Source organism: Rhagoletis pomonella, unplaced genomic scaffold, assembly GCF_013731165.1.
Source record: "Rhagoletis pomonella isolate Grant_MI unplaced genomic scaffold, Rhpom_1.0 Rhpom_scaffold_00008, whole genome shotgun sequence".
Lineage (NCBI taxonomy): Eukaryota > Metazoa > Arthropoda > Insecta > Diptera > Tephritidae > Rhagoletis > Rhagoletis pomonella.
This window is the reverse complement of record NW_023458562.1, coordinates 8,313,319-8,335,066: the sequence shown is the minus strand read 5'-3', so window position 1 is coordinate 8,335,066 and position 21,748 is coordinate 8,313,319. Positions and strand designations below refer to the sequence as shown.

Below are 21,748 nucleotides of genomic sequence, written 5' to 3'. Positions count from 1 at the left end.
CAACGAAACAAGATTTTACGAACCTTACGTAAATATAACGAAAGGACTTTCGTAAGGTATTTTTTCAGTACAATTTACGAAATCTTACGTTTATTTTACGAAACACATTCGTAAAGCACTGAACAAAGCTCTGTACGAATAATTTTGTATATTGTAGGAAGGTATTCGTAATAGTCACGTATGGTTTTAAAATTTACGAAATCTACATCTCTGTATTCGTACAATTAAGTTAATACGTTTGTATAAAGTACTAATGCAGAAACATGTTTTTTAAATTCGTACAACATACGAATATTTTAGTTCAATATACTCAATTACCGGCAGTTTAATATTTCATCATAGTTTTTGTATCGCGTGTCATTGCGGAGTTAATTGTTGGCTGATGTGAAACGTATAATATAATTTTAAACGTTTTAAAAAGGGATTTGCTTGATAAAAAAAAACAATATTAAAGCTGTGGATATACTATGCTTTTAAGCGTACAATGTTTTCAACATCGACTATGCTGCGCCTGGCGCTGCAATGTGGGACTTGATAAATAGGCAATTTCATCAGTTACCTGTCAGCGGCAAGCCTAAGCCAGGAGCAGTACTTAATGTAAATAAAAGTAAGTACATGTATGACTTTTCACTGAAACTTGCTTTTCAGGCGCCTTATAATTTTACTTTAATTTATAGTCATCAAGGAAACAAACATCGATGAAGCTGCGAATCTGTCAAGTGCCTCTACATAAAAATATTATAATGTTTAAGAAAGTAAAAGCAGTATTTTTTATATCCTCTCATATTTTATATCTTATTATATTTAGTTTTGTTGAGTCTCATAGTTTAACACTTTGCATCAATATACTTTATTGAATGAAGCCTAAGCAATAAAAAAATTTAGTATAGAACCTATTCGTATGCATATAAATAAAGGACTTAAGTTTCTTCGTTTCTTTCTTTCGTAGAACGTGTGATTGCTTTTATTATTAACACTATGAAAAACATGAATAAAATTATAGCCCAACACTTTCATTATATGTTAGTCAATAATGTTAAGCGTTTTTGCAAAACGTTTTGTTAAACAAAAACGCTTAAAATTAACGATAAAAACAAAATAAAAGTGTTGTGTTATAATTCGTATTATGCTTTCTACAGTGTGGAGAATGAAAGCAAAATCGCACAATCTACGAAACAAGCGCAGATTTTACGAAAGTGATTTCGTTAAATATACGAATCATTTCTGTGCATTTTACAAAAATTTCGTAAAAAAATAAAGAAATAGTACGATTTTTTTTAGTAAATAGTACGAAATTCGTTAGTAAATAGTACAAAATTCTTTAGTAAATAGTACGAATACATTCGTAAAATGTACTTATAATCTGATGCCTCATATTTTCGTAGTATGTACGAAAACGGTTTTGTACAATCAACGAAAACTTTCGTGGCTCAAAATGACGAAAAATTTCGTAAGATTTACGCAAGTTTTCGTTATATTTACGCAGATTTTATTTTCAGTGTATTGTAAAAAATTGGGAAAAACTGCAAAAAAAATTTACATTGCCACGGTTTCGCCATTTTTTGACAATTTCTGTTGAAAATACATAGCATATTGAAATTCCAAGGTTGTAGACAATTTCATTCTCCAAAACTTTTGTGCCAACATTTCTTTTGTGCGACGCTTAGATCACGGCCGGGAACGCGATACACATAGCGATGTACGGGATGCGCCGTATAACTTCATTTCCACACTTTCGCCTGCTTTCATTAAAAAAAAAACGTTGCCCGTGGATTGGGCATACTGGACAAACCACGTAAAAAAAAAACGCGGCGAAAAACTCTACCTCAGCGCTGGTGTGGCAATGAGTTTTACGGCGCATCCCGTACATTGCTATGCTTACCGCATTCCCGGCCGTGATCTAAGCGTCGTACAAAAAAGGGTAGGCACAAAAGTTTTACAATTTTGTTTTTTTTAATTTTCCTACCAAATTTAACTAATTTTTCTGGGTTAATCGCTATGTTCCGCACGTTCCCGGCCGTGATCTAAGCGTCATACAAAAAAATGTAGGTACACAAGTTGTGAAGAATGAAATTCTCTACAGCTTTTGAATTTCAATATGCTATGTGTTTTATACAGAAATTGTCAAAAAATGGCGAACCCCGTGACAATGTAATTTTTTTTTGCAGTTTTTCCTAATTTTTTACAATAAAAAATTATGTTTTGAAAAAACCTTCTATATAAGAAATGTGGGAAATTAAATTCTCTACATGTTTGTATATAACAATTTTTTACGAAAAATGCAAAATAAGCTTGCAAATTGGAAAAAAAACCAAAAAAACTTAAATCCAAGATGGCGGAATCTTGCGAAATGAAATTTAGGGGCAAGACTGTGGATCCATGATCTACGTGTCAAATAGAAGTAAACTGCATCAAAAAATTGCTGTTACAAATTTTTGAAGAAAATTTTCTTTTTGATGCAAAATGCATCTAGATGCTCTAGGAATATTTCCGCATCAAAAAGAAAATTTTGAAAAAAATGTCGCTTACGTTATTTTGGCGGTTAGGGCTCGATATGTGCAATAAAGTTTTATTTCTTTGTAAAGGCTTGCTACCTGTTACAAATTTTATTAAAGTTATTGAATTAGATATTACATTATGGGTATCCATTGAAATGGGTTTGAAAATACTTTATTTCTAAACGACACTTAGAAGGGTTGCCACATGTTTAAAAAATCAAATTCACTTTAATTAAGGGAACAAGGTAACGGAATATGGACATATACCAATATGGGTTTCAGAAAATAGAAAAAATTGGGCATATTTAGCAAGAAATAAGTGAAGAGTAAAAACATTCCTGAGTTAATTTAAGAGTCCAGTAATTTAAAAGAGTGTAATCAGAACAAATCACTGATTGACAATGTATGTATGTATATTTAATAAAATAACAAATACGATGTCGTACATCTTTGGTTTGAAACAGCTATTATTTTAGTTTAACTAAATTGGTGCCAACCCTCTTCGTAATTTTAGCAAGCTAAAACCTTCTTCAACCTCTTTCGTCTGACTTTCATATGGTGATACCTATTTATTTCAATAACTTAATTCCTTTAATTCAAATGGAATTTGATTTTTTAAACAGATGGCAACCCTCTATATGTAGTTAAAAAATAAACCCTTTTCATACACATTTCTATTGATTCCCATCTCTTAATAATTCATTTAACTTGTTAAAATATTTTGAATTTAATTTGTATTATTATATTTAAAAAAATAAACCTCTATTGTCTACAGGTCAAGTTTTTTAATCTGACACTTCATTTTTATACCCGAGCGCACTTGTGCACAAGGGTATATTAATTTTGTTCACATAACGGTTGTTTGTAACAGCCAAAACGAATCGAGATAGATATAGACAAATGTATACATAAATGATCAGGATAAAAAAAGAAATCGATTAAGCCATGTCTGTCTGTCCGTCCGTCTGTCCGTCTGTCCGTCTGTCCGTGTACACGATAACTCGAGCAAAAATTGAGATATCTCAACGAAATTTGGTATGTAGGCTTCCCTTAATCCAAGGTAGGTTGCTATTGAAAATGGGCGAAATCGGACTGTAACCACGCCCACTTCCCATATAACGGTAATTTCCAGAAATACGAAAACTGCGATATTTTAGTAACTACTGAAGATAAATCACTCAAAATTGGTATTTACAATAATTTTTTGACAAAAAATAATAATATTATACATTTTTGGAAAATGGGCGTAGCCACGCCCACTTATGGTTACATGTGTATATCTTGGTAACCGCTGTACCAATTTCTACCAAACTTGGCACAGTTGTCGGCCCTGGTACAGCATACAAAATCGCCTAAAATTGTTAAAATCGGACGATAACCACGCCCACATCCCATATAACGGTAATTTAGAGAAATACAAAATCTTCGATAAATCAGTAAATATTGAAGCTAATTTATTCAAAATTGATGCTTGCAACAATTCTTTACCAAGAAATACGTTTGTGATAAATTTTTGGAAAATGGGCGTGGCACCGCCCACTTATGATCACATATATGTATCTCAGTAACCGTTCTACCAATTTTTACCAAACTCGGTGTGGTTATTGTACTTGCCACATATAAGCAAACCGTTGAAAATTATTGAAATCGGAGTAAAATAACGGCCGCTTCTCATATAACGGTAAATTTCAGAACTGCTTGAAACTTCAAAATTTCGAAATCTAATGACTCTAATTTACTCAAAATTGATACGCCCCGGCTTACCATATAGCCGTAGCTTTCGGTAAGGCGAAAAACATATATTTAATACGTGCGCCGGGTATTTAATGTTCGGCTCTGCCCGAACTTAGGCTTTCTTACTTGTTGAAAATAGAACGAATCGTGCAGATCTGATGGCACTGACAAAAAATTAAAAAAATGATTTTATGCATTAGCAAAAAACATATTACTTAAAAAGTGCAAAGAATGAGTAAGCTTTTATTTCTTCTTACTTAAGGTAAAAATCCGTACTAAATATTTAATAAAATAACGAAAAATAACATATTTTTACATATGTATATTTTTAATTTATTCCATTAAAATTTAACATTTCTTGAAATTTTGTTTAAAAAAAATTGTTTTTCTGGAATATCACAGGAATCTGGACGTGGCAGGTTTATGTGCTCTCATTAAAAGATAGTTAAAAAACAACTTCTTTAAAAGGTCTGCAATTGGAAAATTTGGCCAAATACGTGTGTGCTCCATTGTACAATATACTATTGAACTATGATCCTCGTGCACCACTTTTTATTTGTTATTTAAAAAGTTAAAGAGCGTAAAATAAGTAAGAAAAATTAAAAAAAAAAACAATATATATTATACTTAAGGCATTTCTTGTCCATGTCATCAAATCTGCGCCGTTCGTTCGATTTTCGAAAATGAGGTTTCAAATGAAAGAGCTTTAGGCTTTAAGTACTAGGACTTACCGATGATTTTTGGAAATTTATGTTCGAAATTTTTTTATATGAAAAAAAGCACCCTCAAAAAAAAAATTGCCAAAAATCAACGGTAAGCCCAAGAGACGTAAAATTTGCACAGTGCTTTACTAAAATTTGATAGGCTACAAAACTGAATACCAAAATTTTGTCTAAAGACGCTGATGAAGAAGTTAGAAATTTTGGTCAAACTTTGTAGAATTTTCATAATTTTTGCACAAAGTCTGAAATTTGAATTTATACCGTGTATGTTAAGTAAGCAGCTATATTTTTATAAAAAAACAGCCAAAACTTACTAATGTATCGGGTCCCAGTTTTTATTTGGTTCAATGTATGTGTATCGCGGTAACCGATTTATCAATTTGTACCAATTTCAGGGCAATTATTGACCATGGCATAAAAAAGCTGGTGAGGCGTAGTGGTAAGCAGTGCGCGCTTCCACTCCGCAGCACCTGGGTTCAAGCCCTGGTCAAAGCAACATCGCAAAAAAATATAGAAAAAGGTTTTTTTCTTAAGAGCGGTCGTCCCTCGGCAGGCAATGGCAAACCTCCGAGTGTATTTCTGCCATGAAAAACAGCTTCTCTTAAAAAAAAGATGCAATCGCCGTTCGAAGTCGGCATAAAAGTGTAGGTCCCTCCGCTTTGTGTGACAACATCAAGGCGCACGCCACAAGTTGGAGGAGAAGCTCGGCCAAACACTAACATACATATGTGGAAGCGCCAATCTATTATTATTCTTATAAAAAAGCTATAAAGAAAATTTCCAAAATCGGACTAAAATTACACACACTTTCCACCTCAAAAAAAAACCGTTAAAAACGTATGGTGCATTCCTTTAAAACGTTGCACCACGTTGGATTTTGTATCCTAGCAGCTGAAGGAACGCAGACAAAAAATTTCAGACTTGTGCTCGCGACTTAAAAAAATAAATTTTTTCACAAAAAAATTCGAAGTTTCGGGTTTGCCCATATAATTATATGAATTTTGGAAATCAAATTTTAAATTCGTAATCAGTGACTCCGAGAGTTCTTAGGTATCAAGTTTCATTACAATCTATAATTATTTTAAAAAAGTCGTCGGTCATATTGGATCCACAATTTTGAATTTTGAAAATTGAATACCAGGTTCGAAATCATCGACGACGTATGCCCCTATACCAATTTTCAAAACAATCAATAATATTTTTAAAAAAGTGGCCGACAATATTTGATCCGCCATTTTGAATTTTCAAAAATGTAATATATATTTCGAAATCAGTGATAACGAAAACCCCTAAATACCAACTTCCATTGGAATCTGTCAAATGCATATTGAGTAAAAATTTGTTTCGTCCTATATTCTCGATTCGTCCCTATTTGCGGCGGCGACTTTGCCGATCACTTACAATAGGTTTGTCCCGCGGATGCGATGTAAGCACAATATTTTTACATGTATAATACGTTACTCTATGTCCATGATAAATTTAAAGTGCGATGTCTTAGGTCGATTTTTGCCGAAATTTTGACATTCTTGCGCACATTGTCCCGCTAAATTAGTTTAAGTGATCAATTTTTGACTTCGTCCAATGGTAATTGATAACCACACAAAATGCCAACGACGATAAAGTAAGGTTATTTTTAATTTTTTTATTACACAATGTAAACCCTCCTGACCCCAAAAGATCCCACGGTGCGATGTAAGTGTTGTCGTTTGTTAATCTACTGCAGTATATTTAGGTCCCCGATATGTTTTCTTTGACGATAAAATCGGCACATTTTTATTGTCGCTAGCTCCCGAACTATTTTGTTTTCGCTACTTTCTCGGTAGTTGAACCCAAGGTGAGCTCATACTAGGTGGTAGCGGCAGCCCAAAAATAAAAACACTAAGAAATTATACGCACAACGATAATCAGAACAAAACAATTTTACAACAAATACATAATTTTGACAATTAGTACAACCACAGCGAAAATTTAACTTCGACGGTAACACCTTTTTATATGAATTCGCTTTGGTCGAAGAGATCGAAAATATGGCCGGTTTCGTTAATTTCTCGATAGCGAAACGGGTGAGAATAACTTTCGCAGGTTTCCCTATCGAAAACACTTCGCAACAACTTTTGAAACTGTATGACGAGAACGAGAGTTCTGCTGCAACAAACTGAACGAGAGGAATACTTTTACGATAATTTTTCGGACCCGTTCTCAATAGTTTTGTACGCGAAAGTGTTGCCAAAATTTCTAAAACGAATTATCGTCTACGTTTCACGGGTGGGTGTTTTCTCAGCATCTCCAGGCATATTGCGTGCTCTGTACTTTAAAATTTGCACTCTGACCATATAAGAAAGTTAAATTTTTTTCGAGAAAAGAAGATCCCAAAAGTTTTGACTTCCACCTGACAGCCACTTTTTACGGCACCTTTTAACAAGCAAATATTTAAGTAGGTTAATATGGCAATTGCTGGAAATAGCAAGTATGTATTATGTATGTGTTGGTACTTAAAGGGTGGCTGTTTTTTTTGATTTTACTTCTCTACAGAGCTTTCGCACGGCGCGTCATGCGGTTAGTATGTGTGAATGAACAATGTGCCACACAGACTGAAAAGGCCACCAGTTCGGTGGGTAATGAAGGCCTTGGATGATGTAGCTTAGCGCTTCTCTTTGGCAACCTCCGTCGGAAGTGTAAAACGTAAATAAACAACATGTAGGTACAACACACATAACTATGTAGATATGTGCACATACACGAAATAGCACTTGACTATAAGGCTACAATTGTAGCGTTACCTACCTAAAGCTGGTGGGGAGGACGATGACGCTTTGCTGATGATTGCAGGCTTTGCCGCCGAAACTCAGTGGATATGACCTGAGCGTACACGTTTGTGGTTGACTTTCAGTACCATTCGAACTCCACTGATTTTGCGTTCAAAATTACGGTCACGACTTTGCTCCATGTTTGAGTGTGCATATGTACATACATACATATGTTTATTACTTTGAATCAAAGGATGTGTATGGAGCTAATTGATATGTTAATTCGACAAAATTTTACCCAGCATCACATCGGATGCGGGTGCCGAAGCGGGTTTCACGAACACACGAAATTTAATGGTAGACCACGATGTACGCGAAGATGAACGCTGAGTGAGTGCGACTGGACGCTTTCAGCGGTAATCAGATTATACGAAGTACTTTCAGCTTTGAACTTGAACCGGGTGCTACTAAAACAACGCTCTCGGCAACTGACAGCAATAGGCACAATGAACGACAGCTTCAACAATGCGAACATATAGCCCGTATAAATTATTTACAACACTTAGAGCCGCTTACACAAATGCACTATGCATCCACACTTAGGAGCACCAGCAGCCATAGGCTCACTGTGGCCGCTTTTCTTCATAATTAAAGCTCAATGCCATTTCATTTAAAATTCACACTGTGGGGCCGTTTATAACACACAGATGCACGCAGCTCGCGGGAACTTAAAAAACGCTAACACGTACGTATCCTCCGTCAACTACGAACGTATCCTTCGCGAAAACGAGACTGAACTGAAGCGATTGTTCATCGCTATGGCAAGTGGCGGGTGCTTCGTACGTTTGTTCACCATCTTCACCAAATTTTTTCCACCAAATCCATGTTGAGTGTGCGCTTTCGAGTTGTTTTGTATAGCGACAGGACACGAGAGCGTGGCTTCACATTAGGGAAAGGTATGAGGGTATCTCCGCTATTTTTATTTACATTTTCTTGTCATTGAAAAGCTACCTTTAGTAGATTATCAACGGCCATGGACAAACGGTGTGCCCTTTACAATGACCGGATATTAGAAAAGGAATCTAATGGTGCCGAAAAATTAAAAAAAAATCATATTATTTATACATGTGTAGGTACATCCATATTTAGGGTCGTATAATACATATATGTATGTATATATATATACAGTGAAACCTCTCCTAACGGACACCTCTATTAGACGGACATCTCCCTTGGGCGGACATTTTTTCCTATACCAAGTTTTAAGTATAAATTTCGGAACAAATTGCTCTCTCTTAAGCGTACACTCTCTTGGCCGGACGCGGACAGTTATTTTGCATAAAATTGACACAAAAACTCTATTGGGCGAACGCGAACCTCTTATCAACGGACATTAAGATTTCTTTTCATAACAAATCAAACAAAAACCTCCGTTGAGCGGACGTGAACTCCTCATAGGCGGACTACTAAATGGAAAAAGGGGACTTCCCGTACAAAATGTGATTGTTATGCACACATTTAGTTTGGTTTGCGCAGTGGTTTAGGTTCGTTATTTGAATTGTCAGAAACCCTTGGAGACTGATAAACACATGAAAACTATTGATAAAAAAGGTACTGACACTGAAAAAAATTAAAAATAAAACTACGTCAATCGACAATTTCCCAGTTTTTTATGTAGTGAATCTATGGTTTTATGTAGTTTATGGACTAAAATGTAATATTTATTTTTATTTTGTATTACTTAATATGTACTTACGCACATAAATGAAATGTGCATTTTTGAAAAAATACATGCACATTTTTGTTTGAACGATGTAATATCAATATCTTTTATTCAAATAAGAAATAGTGGCTATTCAATTAATTAAAACATTAAAAATTTCTAAAACAGGCTTCCCCTCCATTAAGCGGACACCTCTCTTGGGCGGACAAAAAATGACTGACGGTGAGTGTCCGCCCAAGGGAGGTTTCACTGTATATGTATATGTGCCGCTGTGATTACAGGTACGTACTACCACCCCGTAGAACCTATGTTCGATCCTTGATACGAGCAATATCTAAATTATAAAAAAAAATTTAAAATCGGTCGGCTCTCGGCAAGCAATGGCGAACCTCCAAATGTATTTTTGCCTCAAAAAAGCTTCTCATAAAATAATTTGCCGCTTGAAGGCGGTGTAAAACTATCGGCCCCTCCTCTTTTTGTGACAACATCAAGAATCGGATGAGAAGCTCGGTCAAGCACTAGGAAATGAGTAAGCGCCAAAAATTTAATTCAGTTATGTTTGTGTGCACCCGAGTTGTGTGATTTAAAATCTTTTTGATTTTAAATCTACTTTTAATTAATTTAATTTTAATCTACTGTTAATGTTAATGTTCCAGGAGGAACAACAGCTAACAGTTTCATTAATATACAAAGGAGATCGCTAGGAGACTGTTCTGATCCATTTAGCTTAAATGATAAAATGGAAGCTCCCTCCTTTTAAGGGCCTCCATTTCACTAGATATTGTGCCGCTTTAATTCTTGGAACGCCTTCCCAAAATTCCACTACATCCTCTTTAGCTCCTTTTACAAAGCCTCGACCAATGTACGGCCTTTCGCTCATGCATTCCACCAGTTTTTCGTATTGCGAGCGATTTGTTGTGATCTTCGATCTGTTAATTTTGTTAACATTTAATAATTTTTTTTTTTCTATTCACACTTCAACTTACATACGTACATATTTTTGCGTTTACACACTTTATTTTATTGATATTTTAAAACAATTTGTTTCGCTCCGACACGAGTTGCTATTCGTACAAAATTTCAGACAAATACATAAAAATGACAGCTACGTCGGATTCAGGCATGCCAACATTACGAATTTCGAAGATGGCCTACGAATTTCGAATTTACGATACGACAACGCGGATTTCAGCATACCAATTTTACGATTCGTAGCAAAATCGAATCTACGACGGATTATAGTAATTGTTGATACGTGGCGTATGAGTAACGCAATCTATACATATAATAAAATTGTAACAGGCCGATGTCTGTACATTATAGATATTAAAGAAATCTATACATATAATAAAATTGTAGCAGGCCGATGTCTGTACATTATAGATATTAAAGAAAACCTAATATGGGGTTCTTTATTAGAGCAATAGAAGCCAAATAAGCCTTTTGTAGAATAGAGTTGCCACCTGCTTATGAATTGCAGGTTAAGTAAATTGATAAGAAAAAGTTAATATTGCAATATGGGCGTCAAAAGAAAGAGATATAAGAAGCCCTACAGCCGAACATATGTTTTAGGGTTGCGACCTGTTTGAAAATTTTAATTTAATTTAATTTATAGGTCAAATTGAATATTGCAATATGGGTATCAAACTGAAGAGGTTTAGGAAATTATGCTGCCGAATGTATTTTTTAGGAGGGTTGCCACCTGTTTGAACAATTTTATTGAATTAATTTATAAAACAAGTAATTTTTAGCAAAAAAAAACCAACTTAAAAAAAAATATATATATTAGTGGTTCAAAATTTTTTTTTTTTTTGTAAATTCATAAACGCTACCTTAAATTATTGTTATTTGTGGTAAAAAAAAGAGTGAGAAAAAGATACACGTATTTTTTTGTTTTGAAAAAAAAAGTTTTCTTAGAGGTCGCGCTGGTCGGTTTTTTATAAAAACGCTGATGTTCTCAATTTTTTTATTTTCTTGACATGTTAAAATGCAGCTAAAAATTTGTTTTTTATAGGGTTAAAACACGTTTCCAGTGGGTTTATGTGAGCGATTTTTTTTTCAAAATTTTCTTTTTGATGTAGAAATCGAGATTTATGCATACAAATGGTTATCGAATACCGCCTACCAAGGCAATGCCTTCAAAAAAAACCCGTTTTTCGCCATTTGTGTGGGCCATTGTTGTCGTTGTTTGTATATGCATATTGTGGCAAGCGCAGTACTATATTCTCTAAACGAGGTCTTGGTTGTTCGCTAAATCAGCCCTCTTTGATGCGGTAGGCCCTCTGATACTTGACTCATTGCTGAAGGGTACGTATTCTGGTACCCGAGTTTAAGGACGCTTCATAGTTTAGTTGTCTTGTAGGGCAACACTGTTTTCTCTTTATGCAGATACAAAACTTTAGCTATTTACATATGGGTGAAAATTTCTCAACTGCACCCCGGATCTCAGTCAAGTTTGAATTTTTGCGTGAAAATTAGTGGGTAGAGAGGTTTATAGATGTGAAAGGAATTCTGAGAATTTTTTTGAAGAATTTTAATTTTTAAAGTTTTTATAACCAAATATATTTTTAAGCAATCTTTGTTTCAAAACTCACTTTCTCTTAAAGCATTTGACGAAAGTTGATGAAATTTTTTTGTAAGCGTAGTGACATTAGAGCTTTAAAAAATATATTTTTAAAATTTAGAAAAAAAAAATTTAAATTTATACATTATTAATATTCAAGTTACATCGAAAATATGTTCTCAATGAGTGTTTTTCATTTGGTTTATATTTTCAAAGACTGCATTTATTGAAGCAATAGGCGCGCATAGGCGGTGAGCGTGCATGGTTAACGATGCGTGCGCGCTGTGACCAATGTTGCTGTAAGTCAAAAACAGAAAAGATTTAACAGTTTTATTTTTTACAAATATTTTCTTCAATAAATGCAGTTTTCGAACATATAAACGAAATGGAAAACACTCATTGAGAACATATGTATTTTTAATGCAACTTGAATATTTACAATGTTTAAATTAAAAACAAAAATAATCTAAATTATAAAAATATTTTTTTAAGCTCTAATGTCAGCCGCTGTGGTGTAGTGGTAAGCAGTGCGCGCTTCCACTCCGCAACGCCTGGGTTCAAACCCTGGTCAAAGCAACATCGCAAAAAATATAGAAAAAAAGGTTTTTTCTTAATAGCGGTCGTCCCTCGGCAGGCAATGGCAAACTTCCGAGTGTATTTCTGCCATGAAAAACAGCTTCTCACATCTATAAGCCTCTCTACCCACAAATTTTTACGCAAAAATTCGAACTTGACTTGAAAACATTACAGTACAGATCAGCGTTGCCGCTTTGGTAATTTTTAACCAAAATTGGTATTTTTTTCTTTACATGTCAAATGTTCAAGCGTTGAATTTTTGATATATTTTCTTGTCACTTGTGTACATACAGTGGTCGAAAAAATTATAACCGCAGCATATTTTGATAAGTTTTAACATGTTATTTTTTTGTAATTAAATTTTGGTTATTTTTTATAAAATATTGTTCTTTCTTTAACACAACTCAAAAAAAAAAAATATCTAACTTTGTTCAATATTTAAAAATATCTACAAACTTTCGTACAAATTTTAGGTTAACGGAGCGCTGATTGCCTGAGAAGCTTGGTATCTTCGGATATACATACACAGACATATCGAGCCCTAACTGCCTAAATAACGTAAACGAAATTTTTTTCAAAATTTTCTTTTTAACGCAGAAAGGCATCGATATGTATGTTTGTACAGTTCTGTACATATAATAAGTTTGGTAATTTTTTGTTGAATTTGGTAACTTTTTCCGGTGATTTTGGTAAAAAATAAAAAAAATTTGTGGCTACACTGGTACAGATATACCCACTAGAACTTGACGCGAGATCTGCCTATATGAGAAATAAAAGAGGACTCCCCTTGACCTGATTTTGGAGCAACAAGATAGACTTGTCGGTTTTGTACTCCTTTATTACTCGCTTAGGAGTCAAATAGGAGGTCTCCTAAGCGAACAAGTAAAGAATGCTCTAGCCATGATTTAGGAGCATTAAACAAGATTTTTCGGTTTTTTTTCTCCTATATTGCTCGCGTAGGAGAGTAATGGGATATTTTCTAAGCGAGCAGTTAAGTTCTGTATAACCTCCCTGATTGCTCATTTAGGAGGTAAAAGGGATTACTCGCCCCCCTAGGACATCCCGTGTTAAAGGGAGTATACAAAATTACATGCTTATACACAGAAGCATAAGGAGCAACGGGGAGTACTCGTATACTCCAAGGGAGTACTCACCGAGCAATCGTACGATGATCCCAAGTTCTACTGGGTATCAATAAACACGTACGAAATAAAAGGAATACATACGTGTATAAATAAACATGCATGTACACAACACCTACACAAAATCGCTTACACATTGAGAAGTTAGCTTAAAAGGTGTTCGCACGAGGCGATTTTGCGTTCAACTTTTGCGTTCAACTCACGCAGGGTTTGCTCGAAAAAAAAGTTGAATAGCTAAATGTTGTCTGGCGACCAACTTTGTTGAAAGCGATTAGTTGGAAGGCCGTCCAACCAAAACTAGAATGCAAAGTTGAACAATGCAAACGCCTTTTTATGGCGAATTTTTTTTATATTTTTATATTTCTAGCCATTAAATTTTTTTCGTGCAACTCTGCGTGAGTTGAACGCAGAAGTTGAACGCGAAATCGCCTGGCGCGAATGGCCTTTTACTGCCAATATAGAAGTATTACATATATAGCTATTTATTTTCACTTTTGATATGATCGCGTTTAAAGTTCTGAAAGATTATAGACGCAAATTTAAAGAATTTGTTAGGTTCCTGATGTGTTGCCTGACCAAATTGCCCTAAGCAAGTAAACTCCAACTCAAGTTGCGTTTGTTAATTTTCTTGTTCACAATTTTCTTCTTACATTTCGCTTATTTGTGTATATGCCGCTATATAAATGAGTCTGTTTTTTGTATATTTCGCAAACAATTTTAACTTTTTCCTCCTTTTTCATCTAAACTTTGGTAGCTGCCTACAAATAAACAGCTTAACAGCTAATACTTTAAACTCGGTTTAACCCAACCAGATTGGGCGTTTAAACTTAGTTTAACAAGGTTTAAATTTAGCTGAAAAGCTGCACACTGAGTTTAAATGACAAACAGAGTTAAACTCGCACTGAAAAACTGGCCCTTAAACATATTAATGCAAAGCATGTCTTTTGTTTAAAAACCACGGAACATTAAAGCATCTACTTATGTAAATGGTGCATCTTTATTAAAAATCGGCATTTCTTCATGGTTGCACATATTCGACTTGCCCAAAATCAATTACTTAGAAATGAGTGAGGCTGATTTCTTTTTTATTTTGAAAATAAATTTTTGTTTTATGTATGTATGCTTATTAACGTTTTTTACTTTTAACATATTTTTTTATTTTGAACAAAAGTATATTAACGCACATGATACAAATATTTAAAGGTGGTTTCACTTCTTCTTTTGGTGGTTTTTTACTTAAAAAACTATCTCAAAAATTATTTGAAAAATATATTTTGGGCACCATTTTAACGCGAACCTTTAGTGATTTATTTCCAAAATTGAATGCAAAACGGAAGGCAAGTAAAATACTCGTATTACATTGTATAATGCACATAGAGAATCTATTTTTTATCATGAACCAACGACTACAGATCACCTAATCAGCCATCGTTGTATTTGTAATCGATTTCCAGAAAAAAGTTTTCGTAGCGTTTTTGACGTTCTTCGGTTGTGTTTACATCGTCTTCTACCTCTTCGTAGTGATTTTTTAGCGATTGAATGTGTTTTCTGCAGCGATTTTAATTATAAATTTTGGTTTATTACATATTTAAGATATAAAATGAAGTGCTGTGTAATTAGAACAAGTTTGTGCGTATGTTTGGTTTGCCAAAAGGCGTAAATTAGCGTGAAAAGTGGGTGCTGGTGGGTGTTGGTATTGAAAACTCGACCCGTGGTAGTGATATGCGATTGTAAAACACTTTCAATCATGGAAACCATATTTTATGAACTTTTTTTGCTAATTGTCATCAAGTTTCACTTTGTATATTTTTTAATAAATACCAATCACCGCGCCCTATTCGTTTTCTTTGTTTGTTTTCATTCTTAGGCAGATGTCAAAAACGCTCTGAAATATACTTTTTTCTTGCTTCTTTGATTAGATGATCATGTTCATGATTTTTTATGGAATTATATTCATCAGCGGCCGCTGTGGTGTAGTGGTAAGCAGTGCGCGCTTCCACTCCACAGGGCGTGGGTTCAGGCCCTGGTCAAAACAACATCGCAAAAAAATTTAGAAAAAGGTTTTTTTTTTTTTAACAGCGGTCGCCCTTCGGCAGGCAATTGCAAACCTCCGAGTCTATTTGTGCCATGAAAAACAGCTTCTCATAAAAAATACAATCCCTCCTCTAAGGTCCCTCCTCTTTATGTGACAACATCAAGGCGCACGCCACAAATCGGAGGAGAAGCTCGGCCAAACAGTAATATATGTGTAAGCGCCAATCTATTATTTTTTGTTATTATTACATTCATCCTTATTTAGTGCGATTAGCTGCATATTTCGGGATGACCATGTGCATGGTAACTTCACAAAGGCATTGGTTGTGTGTTCCAACCAGTGATGAAATTGATGGTACAATTTTACCTTTTTGGTACATTTTGGAAGCCAAAAGTACATTGGTACTACATTGACATTTTTGATACATTTTTGTCAAGATACGGTACTGCAGCTCAATTATGTCGAAATACCACACTCTATTTACTTGGAGGAGTTAGAATCCGTCCAGCACTTCCTTTGCGAGTGTCCAGCACTTCGAGGAAAACGCCTCAAGTTTCTTGGGGACCACTTCTTCGAGAATCTGGATATCTTGGGGAAAGCTCCTCTGGAAGGACTGCTAGGATTCGCCAGAAAATCAAAATGGTTCGAAGACATGTAGGGATAGGCTTGGGGTAACCCCCATGGGCATCACAGTGGGCCTCTGCGGCCTCCGAGTGAACTCTTTTTCAGAGCTTCCCCTTTTAACCTAACCTAACCTACTTGGAGTTTTGAATTTTTGTGCATAAAAATATAGTCATATTTTTCTACCATATTTAAGTAAATACGTGGTGTTTATTAAAAACGAAGCTCGTACTTAAATAAATAAAAAAGTTGCTGTCTTAATAGGTATATTCATAAAATTTTCCAGTAAGTACTAGCAGGCAGAGAATAAAATAATCTTAGCGAGTAAAATTGAGGGGAAGACTAAAATATCAGAAAAAGTTATTGAACGCAAAACCAGTAAAAACGTGCAACTTACGCCATTCTGACTTTCTGATAGGAAAATTTGGTAGGAGTATTTTTGTATTCTCCACACAAAATCACCCAGCAGCAAAAATTCTGAGCAGTTTGCAAAATTTGCAAAAACTTGTAATAGGTGGTTCATGTAATAGGTGGTTCATTTGGTAATTTATTATCCGCTTGGTGTATTGTCCCCTATTTGGAATTGTTTTACTATTGAATACTTTTGTATAGGAAAAATGTTTTTAACATATAAATGAATTATCTTGGAATGAAGTAAGTTTTTTTCTAACAAATATTTTTGATACCACATTATGACGCGATTAAAAATAAAAGAACCTCCTCTAAGCACCCTTCCTTGTTTCAAAAAAAATTAAGTAGATATAGCTACAAATGTGCCATTAAAATTATCCCATTGTCGTTTTAACGATCAACTGACTTATTCGGTCGGAATATTTCAGCATTATTATCTATTTTAGTATATTTCTGGGAAAAATATGGTACAATTGAAAAATTGTATACGGCAGCCATAGTTGACGCCCGGAAATTAGAAAATTAGAGATTAATAATAAATTAACTAAACTAAACTTTTATTCCTTTCTTTTGTTTATTCATGAACACATGTTTGAGGTCCGAAGACTTTTTTACTTGTAAGTTTTCGCAGGTAAAATTTTTTCCAGCAGAAAGTGGCAGATTTCAGTGTTATTTTCCACCCACTTTGCAAGAGCACTGCTATTAACTTGTTTATTTCTATAAAAGGAAACATTTTTGTAAAACCTCCATTCTGTTAAATGCAACGGTTTTTTTTTTTGAAAATTTTTGTATTACTAGCACTTAGGTAATAAGTATAGCACTTATGTTTTCCACCTTCGACACGCCATGTTTTATATCATGATTTCTATACACAAAATCTAAAAAACATGTATATGTAACTACATCGTTCTGCCAGGTAGTTAATACCGGAATTTCGCACGGTGTCCTTGAACCAGATTCAACTAAATCGGTATGGAACGATGGAATTTCCGATTAGACTATTTTGGGGGAGTGTTCCCGAGTTAGAATACGTGAAGTTAAAAATCGCGGCAAGTGCCGATTTTAAAAACGGCAACTTTTTCCGACATTTTCGCATTTAAGTATAGTATAACTAAGACTGTATATGAGTAATTTTTAAAATATCGAACCCTAACCACCAAAATAACGTAAGCGAAATTTTTTTTCAAAATTTTCTTTTTGAGGCAGAAATATTCATAGAGCATCCAGATGCATTTCTGCATCAAAAAGAAAATTTTTAAAAAAAAATTTCAGTACGTTTTTGGCAGTTAGGGCTCGATATGTATGTATATACATACATGTATAGCCTGTGGGAATTACGTAGTCATCTACTACAATAGCCGCCAACTGTTGGTCCACTTATAACGGCCAACTTTTATCTGGTTTCAAAACCTTATTACTTTACAGGTGTTCTTTTATTAGTTAGTTTTTTTCATTTAATAATATAAACTTGTATTGTCGTCCGGTGCCGGTACTAAATATGAGACGGGCCCCCTCTAACACTAGACATTTTTTTTTCAATTTAAACGAACTTCCAACGTTATCATCCATATTCAGGGCTTTTGAAAAAATACCAAGTATTTTCGTAATATGGCCTTTTTTCGCCTAAAGGCAGAATTTGTTTTGCTGTACTGTTGTACGGATCAAGTGAATGCGTAAAATAGATTTTATTGTTTTAGTCAAATGCCTTCCTTAAAACTCAGATTGGCTGTATGCAAGAAAATCGTCTTCTGTTGATTTCTGACTTTCCCCTCGAATCTCTTTAAAGGTCGCTCTACAATTTGGAGCTCAAAATGTTTGATTAACCATGGGAAAATCATTGAGATGACAACATTTAGACAACACGTGTTGACTTCGGAACCTTTCTATGTTTCACATTAGGCCAGATTGGTGGCCGTTTTGACTAGCGCGGAAGTGAACATACCACACCATGTGCATCTAGACATGCGCTTTCGCATTTATTGGATATTATAAAAGCTATGTGAATATTAAATAATCAAATTTAACAAAATTTTATAATTTTATCTTCCAACTAAATTTAAGGAAAAATCCGGGACTGGGGGAAAAACCCCCACCCTATAGTCGGGCCTGCACATATGTATATGTATAAATATGTATGCAAATGACTTGTATATATGTAAATATATATAATCATTCATCTAGAACGTTATCGAAAACGTATCTGAAAATCGAAAAAGTTACTATTTTTGAAATCGGCACTTGCCACGATTTTGAACTTCACGTATTCTAACTCGGGAATACTCCCCCAAAATAGTCTAATCGGAAATTCTATCGTTCCAGACCGATTCAGTTGAATCTGGTTCAAGGACACCGTGTTCGATCTGCCAATTTAATTTTAGACTTGAAATCGTTGAAAGAATAAAATATGAAAATTTCAGACTTAACTAAATAATAAAAACTTCATTGTTCTCATCACACGTTTGGGGCGTGCTGCCACCCTTTTATTACCGGCTGATCGGTCTGCCAATGTTATCCTGATAATTGTGGACTATCAGAGCCTCGGTGGGTAAAATTGCAGCTTTAACTAAATCTATTTTTGGTCGATGATTTTTACAAGTTAAAGGCGTTCTGCATCCGATTTCTACACTCCCATGGCTCTAATTTCACGGATGACAACTCAACATACCTCCCGTAACGCGCTGTCAAAAAATAGGCCTCAACTAAATAATGGCGACAAAATGTCACCGGCTCTCCTACTATTATGTTTTAAAGGATACAGAGCGATTGCAAAATGGTGTGAATAAAATTAAATAAAAGTGAATTACTCAAAAGATACTTGCCTGCCTCCTTTGCCTGGAAAAGTTGTGAGCATGACTGACTGTTCGGGTTGGCGACAAATCTTCTTGTAGGCCATGACACTGTTTATTATTTATGTAATACTTCTAAGTAAATATATATGTATGTATGTACATACATATACAATAGGTCCATTCTTTTGCAACCGAGCTACAAACTAACACGCGCTTAAATGACGAAATACACGCAAAGCAACATCACAAACTCGGCTATTTATCCGAGTTCAGCCAGGTCGGTTAAAACTTACGCGACCTGAAGAGTAGTGTTGTTAAGAGAAAAAACTGCTCTATTGTGAATTGTTAATGGGAGAGTGGAGAGGGAAATTTTTGTTTTCGTATATACATGATTTATATTTTAAATAAGTATATATATTACGCAAATACCTCGCATAATTACTAATTTTTATTGTTTTTTGTGTCTAAATCCCGATGAACTAATCACATGTTTCTTGCCAGCTACCAGCATGGTTGCTTAAGTAGCTAAAAGGAAATTTTACCCGAGTTGAGCGTTCTTTTGTCGCTCCCTTACAAAAAAATGCAGCTAATGTATATGTATCTCTATCTGCGTAGAACTTCACACACCGACGACCAGGTGTGGGCTTCCGTAAGAATATGTACATACTACATAAAGTTGTAGTATGCGTCAAGAAACTTTCCATTCACTGCTGATTTACTTTTTCTTACACAGTTTGTCCTTTTTATACATATATATATTAAGGTTGTCCAAAAATGCATGTGAAAAAGTAAAGTCGGAATTTTTATGCCCCCCCTCTATGATTGTTCCATACCGAAAAAAATATATCCCTATTTTTTATTTTGAAATCAAAAAATATTTAGAGGTAGCTCAAAGCGCCCAAAGTGTTCCATGTATTTTATATGGGGAAAAACAACTTTTCGTAGAAATGGTACAGAATTCTTAAAAATCAATATTTTTCTATCGGAAAACTCTGTTTATCTGCAGGAGACTCCCGATATTGATACCCAATTGTTTATTTAACCAGTTTTTTATCTCAACTATATTTTATAGGTCCGAGAAAAAACCCACACAAACCCCGGAAAATGCAATGAAGGGACAATAAAATATCGGTAGTATTAAAAAAATGGTTAAATAAACAATTTCCGATCGAAAAATATTGGTTTTCAAGAATTCTATACCATTCTACAATACCGAAAAGTTGCTTTTTTCCCCATGTAAAAATACAAGGAAAACTTTGATCGCTTTGATCGACTCTAAATATTTTTTTATTTCAATATAAAAAATAAGGGTATACTTTTTTCGATATAGAACAATCCTAGGGAGTGAGAGCATTACAATTCCGACTTTACTGTTTTTGGACCACCCTGATGCACATACATATACTATACTTTAGTTTCCCTGCAAAAAATGGGACTAATCCGGGATGACTCCGGGAGCAATCGCAAAGGAGCATGCAAGTAAAACCACTTTTGATCTCTTTATATGGAATGAACTGATCGCTTTTGTTCGAGCATGTCCTATGAAGAGACTAATTGTTCACCCGAACGGGTATAAAAAGCGACTATCCACTTTTAAAAAATAAAAATAAAAATTAGCGCCAGCTGAGATTCGAACCGGGGTGCTCAGTTTTGTTAGGCGAATACTCTCCCTGTGTGCCATCGCCGCACATGAAATTTCGTTTACTAAGTGCGTACATATCATTAAATCGTTAATAGTACCCGTTAGAGATGAGTCGGGGACTAATTGATCTCCAATTATACCCGTAAGCGATGAGTCGAGACTAATTGATCTCCAATAGTACCCGTATGAGACTAGTTGCGACTAATTAATGGCCAATTGTACCCGTATGAGACTAGTTGCGACTAATTAATGCCCAATTGTACCCGATTGAGAGTAATCTCGGAATACTCTCTTCAGCGATTAGTCGCACAATTTTTTGCAGGGTTCTCCGCAATATCCACACAAGTTTGCGTTCATGTGTATGTGTGTGTGTAAATATATGACAATGTACATAAGTTCCCCTATTTGTATCGATGCGTTTTAAGCTTTCGACTTGGTGTTCGTACGTGCGTTGCTTTGTTACAGCCTGTTTTTGACACGTCCTCCCAGGAGACCTGCGGGAAGTCGATTTCATGTAATGTCGCAATACGTATATTTTTGTGCGA

At 34.8% G+C, this 21,748-nt stretch overlaps 1 protein-coding gene across 1 annotated transcript in view; it reads right to left on the bottom strand.

Annotated features, from left to right (window-relative positions):
- Window positions 1–8,483, bottom strand: part of LOC118745061 (putative uncharacterized protein DDB_G0277255) — a 269,449-nt gene extending 260,966 nt beyond the window's left edge. The window contains exon 1 of the mRNA XM_036478597.1: window positions 7,739–8,483. The gene's annotated coding sequence lies outside the window, so the exon portion shown is untranslated. The remainder of the gene's footprint in view (window positions 1–7,738) is intronic.
- Between the last annotated feature and the right edge of the window lie 13,265 nt (window positions 8,484–21,748).